Here is a 6,164-nt window from a genome sequence, read left to right on the forward strand (position 1 = left end):
GACGGCCCCGCCTTTCCCTAAAGCGAACCAAAGGGTCGGCGGACCGCCTGCCCAACTCTCGCCAGGACTACGGATCCAAAACATACGTAAACCCTACATGACTTGCAAAAGAACTTTGAGAATACGAACTATCGGATACGAACTATCGGAAACGACAATACACTTGAAATGCTTGATTAAACACTTATATACATATATACATCAGAGTCTTCAACAAGTTAACTTGAAATACAAGCCATAGTAACCATACAGATACAAAATACATTTAGGGTTTCGGTTACAGAGGAGCATGATCAAAAGAATGTCTATACTAGCTCGACTTTTTCTTCAAAAATCATAACTCCCAAAATATTGAACCCTGTAAGGAAAACAAAGATAACGGGAACGGGGTGAGCTTACACTCAATGAGGTTCCACAAGTACAAGTAATCAAGAATCATAGCATTTCACTTTTAAGGCACATGTAGACAACATATAAGAAAATGAACAAACACTTCAAATAGAAAGGATATAGGTGGCTCTCAGGAGCCAAAATTCCCATTGCAGTACTTGATCCCAACTCGTTGACGCTCTGTCAACGTCCGAAGAAACAAACATGACCATAGACCCCGCTTGACATCAAATTCCGTCCACCGAACATACCCCTTGCCGGGCCCGAACACCACACATAGAACAGAGGTGGTAATACTCGAGTATACCGGAAATTCAGAGCCTCCAATACCCAAAGATTTTTCAGAAACAGACTACCATGGTTTGTTATCTAATCGACCAGGCCCTTGCCGGCTCGACTCGAATAACTAGCCACAGGATTTGTGTGAGGACCAGCAAATTTCTTATATTTTTCTCAAAAAAATGCCTTTTATTTGAAAATTATTATTTATTAAAGCCCTACTACCTAATTGTACAACAACAAGTGCAGATGAACCTAGAAAATAGGGTTTTACACTTCGGTTTCAAGATTTGAGCAAAACTAGGATTTTCACGATTTTCCGCCGGATGAATTTTCGGTACTGGCCAACGATCAATTTGGTGATTAAAAGTGACTTTTAAGTGAGAAATAATATGTGAATAGGAGCAATGATATAAGGTTAGTGAATGGGAAGTAAAAACCCTAGTACGGGTGTTTTTTAAGAAAAAAAGGCGCGAACTGGCGGGTCCCGCGCACTACCGGTTGAACGCACCACTTGACCACCACTTTCTTACCCTACAAGCTCATTGATATTTGAGCAAAATATCTTCTTAAAGTATAGCTAAGTCTGACCGAAATTGGTGGCTAGAATAACAAGGAAGAGAAAGAGAAAACAAGAAAGGTGGTGGTGGCGACAAGTGTCGCCACCTAAGAGCATCTTGACCAAGACACTTTTCCTTCTTACTTAACCAATTTTCTGCACTTTCCCCTTCATTTCTCCAGTAGCTACCGACCAAAAGAGAGAGAGAAAGTGAGAGCAAGAAAACAATTCCATCTTCTTGATTTGCTTCAACTAAGTGAGGAATTCCAATTCCAAACCGATTAAAGGGTAGGTTGTGAGTTGGGAAGCTTGAGGAACCAAGAAATTTCAAAGGGAGTGAACTATCACTCATCCAAGCCTTGTTTTTGAGGTATAAACATCTGATCATGATCCTTGTTGCTTTAAATCTTGCTTTAAGATGTTTTTTTAGCTTAAGTTTTGGCTTGATTTCATGATTATGCAAGTGGTTGTGATGAATTTGGCATGAATAAGCAAGTTAGGGTTTCATAGTTTTCTGCCTAAACTTGCTCTATGGTTGCACATGTTGTAAATAAGGTTATAGAAGGGGCTTTGGTAGTGATTAGAACAAGAAAATTGAGAAAGTTCCATTAAATACCAAAAATTCCAGAATCTGGAAAATTTTCCCCATCTTTCTGTCCAGTTTTGTAGCCCTATGTTAGAGGCCAAATTGTCCTTAGGTCAAAACATAAAAGTTGTAGGTAATGGTATTTTATAGGTGGATACAAAATTTCAACTCAATCGGAGCAACGTAGGTCATGAAAAGACCAAAATACCCTTACTATTTTAAGGTTTTTCCCAGTAGTCCGTTTGGTCCGTTTATCCAGTTTATCACGTTTAGTCACTAGGATCCGTACTGATTTATCTTTTTTCCAAAACATGAAAGTTTTAGTATTCTGTCTTAGCTTTTAAACGCCTCCAAGAACACCTTAATCGGACCTTTGTAACCTGAGATATGACCATTCCAGTGCAGTGTGGTTTAATAGCCGACGAGTTAGATTTTGGTTCTGTAAATTGAGGATTTGACTAGGTTACATTGGAAACTGGACTAAGTGATCTTCATGAACATTGTAACCCTGTGTCTTAGCTTCGAAACGGCATAAGTCGTGCCTCAATCCGATAAGCGTAGGCTCGGATATGTTATTTCCGCAACCACACGTCGAATCTGTCTTTTGCTAGATTGTATTTCAGCACTTGTTATTACTTTGATTCTTATTCTTATGATATTATGAGCCTATGGAACGGCTTTTGACTTGAATTTTTGATATGTGTGACTTTGGGATTTGGCTGAGGAAAAATAATGAAGCCTAAATGGCTGGAAAATTAGGTAAACACAAAGGGCATGCTGCCCGAATTTACACTCGAGAATAAGGAAACGATACTTGCAACTTGTATAAAGGTTAAGTGATTATCACTTAAACTAGAGAGCACCTTTGCTACTTTGCTATCGAGGGTTATACGTTAAAACCTAAACAAACTTGTACCCTTGAGGAAAAGATATAATGGCCAATGTAAACTTGTATTTCCTTGTACTTTCAACTCAAGTGTTATTTCCAAGTATATATGCTACAAAAACCTTACGATTTGAAAAGCGAGCAAGTGTTTCACGAATGTCTTTCAAATGAATTTCAATTGGACGATTCTTAATGAACGGAACGTTTAAGTTTCGAATCTTACTCGTGTTTCAAAGTTCTCAAATTGGATTTTTATCGCAGATCTGGACTCCAAGCCTGGAGTATAATTGAACGTGAATACTTGAAACACTATATTTTGGTGAGTGCTTCCAAATATCCGATTGTACTTGGTACATGTGTTTCTTACTTGACTTACATGATTACATGATCAACGAATGATAGGGCAAGGGTGTACTTTACCGCACTTGCCCTAATATGACTTGTTCTTGCTATTGATTACACTTGACTTGCTCTACATGTACTTGAGATATGTCTTGCCTGGAATTCCAGAAACCCTGTGGCTAGTTAATCGAGTCGAGCCGGCAAGGGCCTGGTCGATTAGATAACGAACCCTGGGTCACTTGTAATGTCGAGTGGAGTGTTATCTCTTCGACTAAACGGCATACTCGAGTATTACCACCCATGTTTCGTGTGGCGTGCGGGCCCGGGAAAAGGGGTTGATCGGTGGACGGAGATTGGCGTGTAGTGGAGTTTTATTTTGGACTTGTTATAACTTGAAAGTTGGCGGAGTGTCAACTACCACTTGACCAAGCTGGAATGGAGTCGTGATATGGGTTACTGTATCCTTACATGTGAAAGTGAACCTGATATTACTTGGCTATCTGAAGTACTATTTTCCTGATTGGACTTGTTTGCTCGCTATTTCACTATTACTTTGTTATCACTTGATTTGTTGACCAATTTGATATTTGGGAACTTCACTGAGCTTTGGCTCACCCCGTTAGTTTTGTTTTCCTTACAGGGGTACGAGCGAGGCGTGAGACTTGAAAAGACTAGTGTAGCCTTTTGTTTTTGAACTTTGACTTTTGGGCCTGTACTCGCGCTATTCTTCGAATGAAACATTTTGTACTTGGATTGTATACGTTTTACACTAGTTTGAGTATCGAGACTTTGTACCCTGATTCCTATCCTTGTATGTTATAAGCTTGAATTGGGAATGTTATTTATGGTTCATGGTGGATGTGTATGTACGTGATTCGCGTGACCTAGGAAGTGAGTCCTGGCGAGAGCTGGGCAGGCGGTCCGCCGAACCCTTTGGTACGCCTTAGGGGGAGGTGGGGTCGTCACAGATGGTATCAAAGCTCCTATTGAGCTCGTGCCGGGAGAAGGTTCTCGGACTGTGGGGATTGGCTTGTTAAGTGTGAAATAATTGTTTATTGTTGGGGACCTTAGATATGTATGTTGGGTAGGAATCTCTAATACGGGTGATTTGCTCTTGAGCCTGGCCAGTTTGAGTGGTGAATTATCATATTTTCAGATTCTTGTCTCCGAATACCAAAGAGTGATACCTTTACGATAAGTTGAGATCTCGCGTAATATTGAGATAAGTTTGGATTGCGAAAGCAAAGGCACGGGGAATGCGAATAGTATGGACTTGAAATATATTGAAGATATTCATGGGATTTGGGATCCTTCTTATCCACGTGTTTCGAGCCTTGATTAAGTGTAGTACCTGAGCGATACGTAGGGTTAATGCTCTATAAGTTATGTGACTTGTTTTGATTGAATGTGTTGTATTGCCCTGTTTTATGATTTAGAGAGGTTTATGATTTGCGTTATTTTATTTTGTGCTGTTTATATTTATATAGTTACTTAGTGGCTATACTCTATTATTGATTAGTTGGTTATATTGTTATAGTTGATTAGCTGCGAAACATGGAAGATAAAAGAAGTCGGACCAAGAAAGCTAACCGAGAACGCGGCTCTAGGCGAGGCCGTGAGGGTGAAAAAGCACAGGAACCGGTGCCAGAACTGAGAGAGGAGAGGGAGGCAGCGGTTGAGCCACAGCCTGAACCCCAGGCTGCAGGAGGAGATCAGGTGACAACTGCCATCCAACAGATGACTAACATTTTAGCTCGGTTGGTGGAACAACAGGGTCAAGCCCCTGTAAATCAACCTAGGGACCCCGATATGGGGCAGGATAGAGCCTTGGAGAGATTCCAAAAGTTCTCCCCACCCAAGTTTTTAGGAGGGCCAGACCCGTATGAGGCTGAGAAATGGCTGGAGGCCATGGTAAATATTTTTACTGCCCTGAACTATACAGAGGAGAGACAAGTCCAATTCGCTGTTTTCCAGTTTGAGGGGCCAGCTAGGGCCTGGTGGAATGTAGTGAGGGCCAAGTGGGAGAGAGAGAGAACTGCATGGACTTGGCTAAACTTTGTACGGGATTTCAACGAGAAATATCTTCCTCCTATCGTCCAAGAGAAGCGAGAGGACGATTTCATTAAACTCCGTCAGGGAATGATGAGTGTAACTGAGTATGAGACTCAGTTTACAAAGTTGTCTAAATTTGCTCCCGAACTGATAGCTACGGAGCAGAGAAAAATACGGAGATTTGTGCAAGGGCTGAATGTGGATTTACAAGAAGCCTTAGCGGCAGTCCAAATTAATACATTCACGGAGGTTCTAGAGAAGGCCCTAAGGATAGAGACTGCTAGGGCACAAGTGAGAGCTTTTCATGCAAAAAGGAGAGGTGCGCCTGGTTGGAGTCAAAGGCAAGGACAAGGTGATTTAGATATGCCACCTTCTAAGATAGGCCGAGGAGATGGTAGTGAGGAAATTTCAGGGATATCTAAAGAAAGTACTCCAAGAGGAGCTTCGCGTGGCTGGGGCCAATCAAGAGGTGCCTCACAAGGAGGTCAGACCTCAGTCCCTCAAGTATCTTGTGGGTATTGTGGAAAGGTCAATCATACAGAGAATGATAGTTGGCGGAAGGCAGGAAAATGTTTATGGTGTGGTAGTACCGAACACCAGCTTGCAACCTGTCCCCGTAGTTCACGCCCAAACCCTGGACAAGCAAATGTAGGAGGGACTAATCCGAGAGTGCCAGCTAGAGTGTACGCCTTTGACCAATAGGCATTACCTGAACCATCGGAGATAGTAGAAGGAACAATTCGTGATCTCTATTGTTCAACCAAGTTTTGACTATAGTGAGACCTGAGAGCTAGAAACGAATATATAAGGAAAATATCCTACATTATTCGAAGTGCATCTATGAATTTCGAGGTCGAAATTCTTTTAAGGGGGAGAGAGTGTGAGGACCCGCAAATTTCTTATATTTTTCTCAAAAAAATGTCTTTTATTTGAAAATTATTATTTATTAAAGCTCTACTACCCAATTGTTCAACAATAAGTGCAGATGAACCTAGAAAATAGGGTTTTACACTTCGGTTTCAAGATTTGAGCAAAATTAGGGTTTTCGCGATTTTCCGCCGGATGAATTT

The sequence above is a fragment of the Coffea eugenioides genome, chromosome 5 (genome assembly GCF_003713205.1).
Source record: "Coffea eugenioides isolate CCC68of chromosome 5, Ceug_1.0, whole genome shotgun sequence".
Taxonomy (NCBI): Eukaryota; Viridiplantae; Streptophyta; class Magnoliopsida; order Gentianales; family Rubiaceae; genus Coffea; species Coffea eugenioides.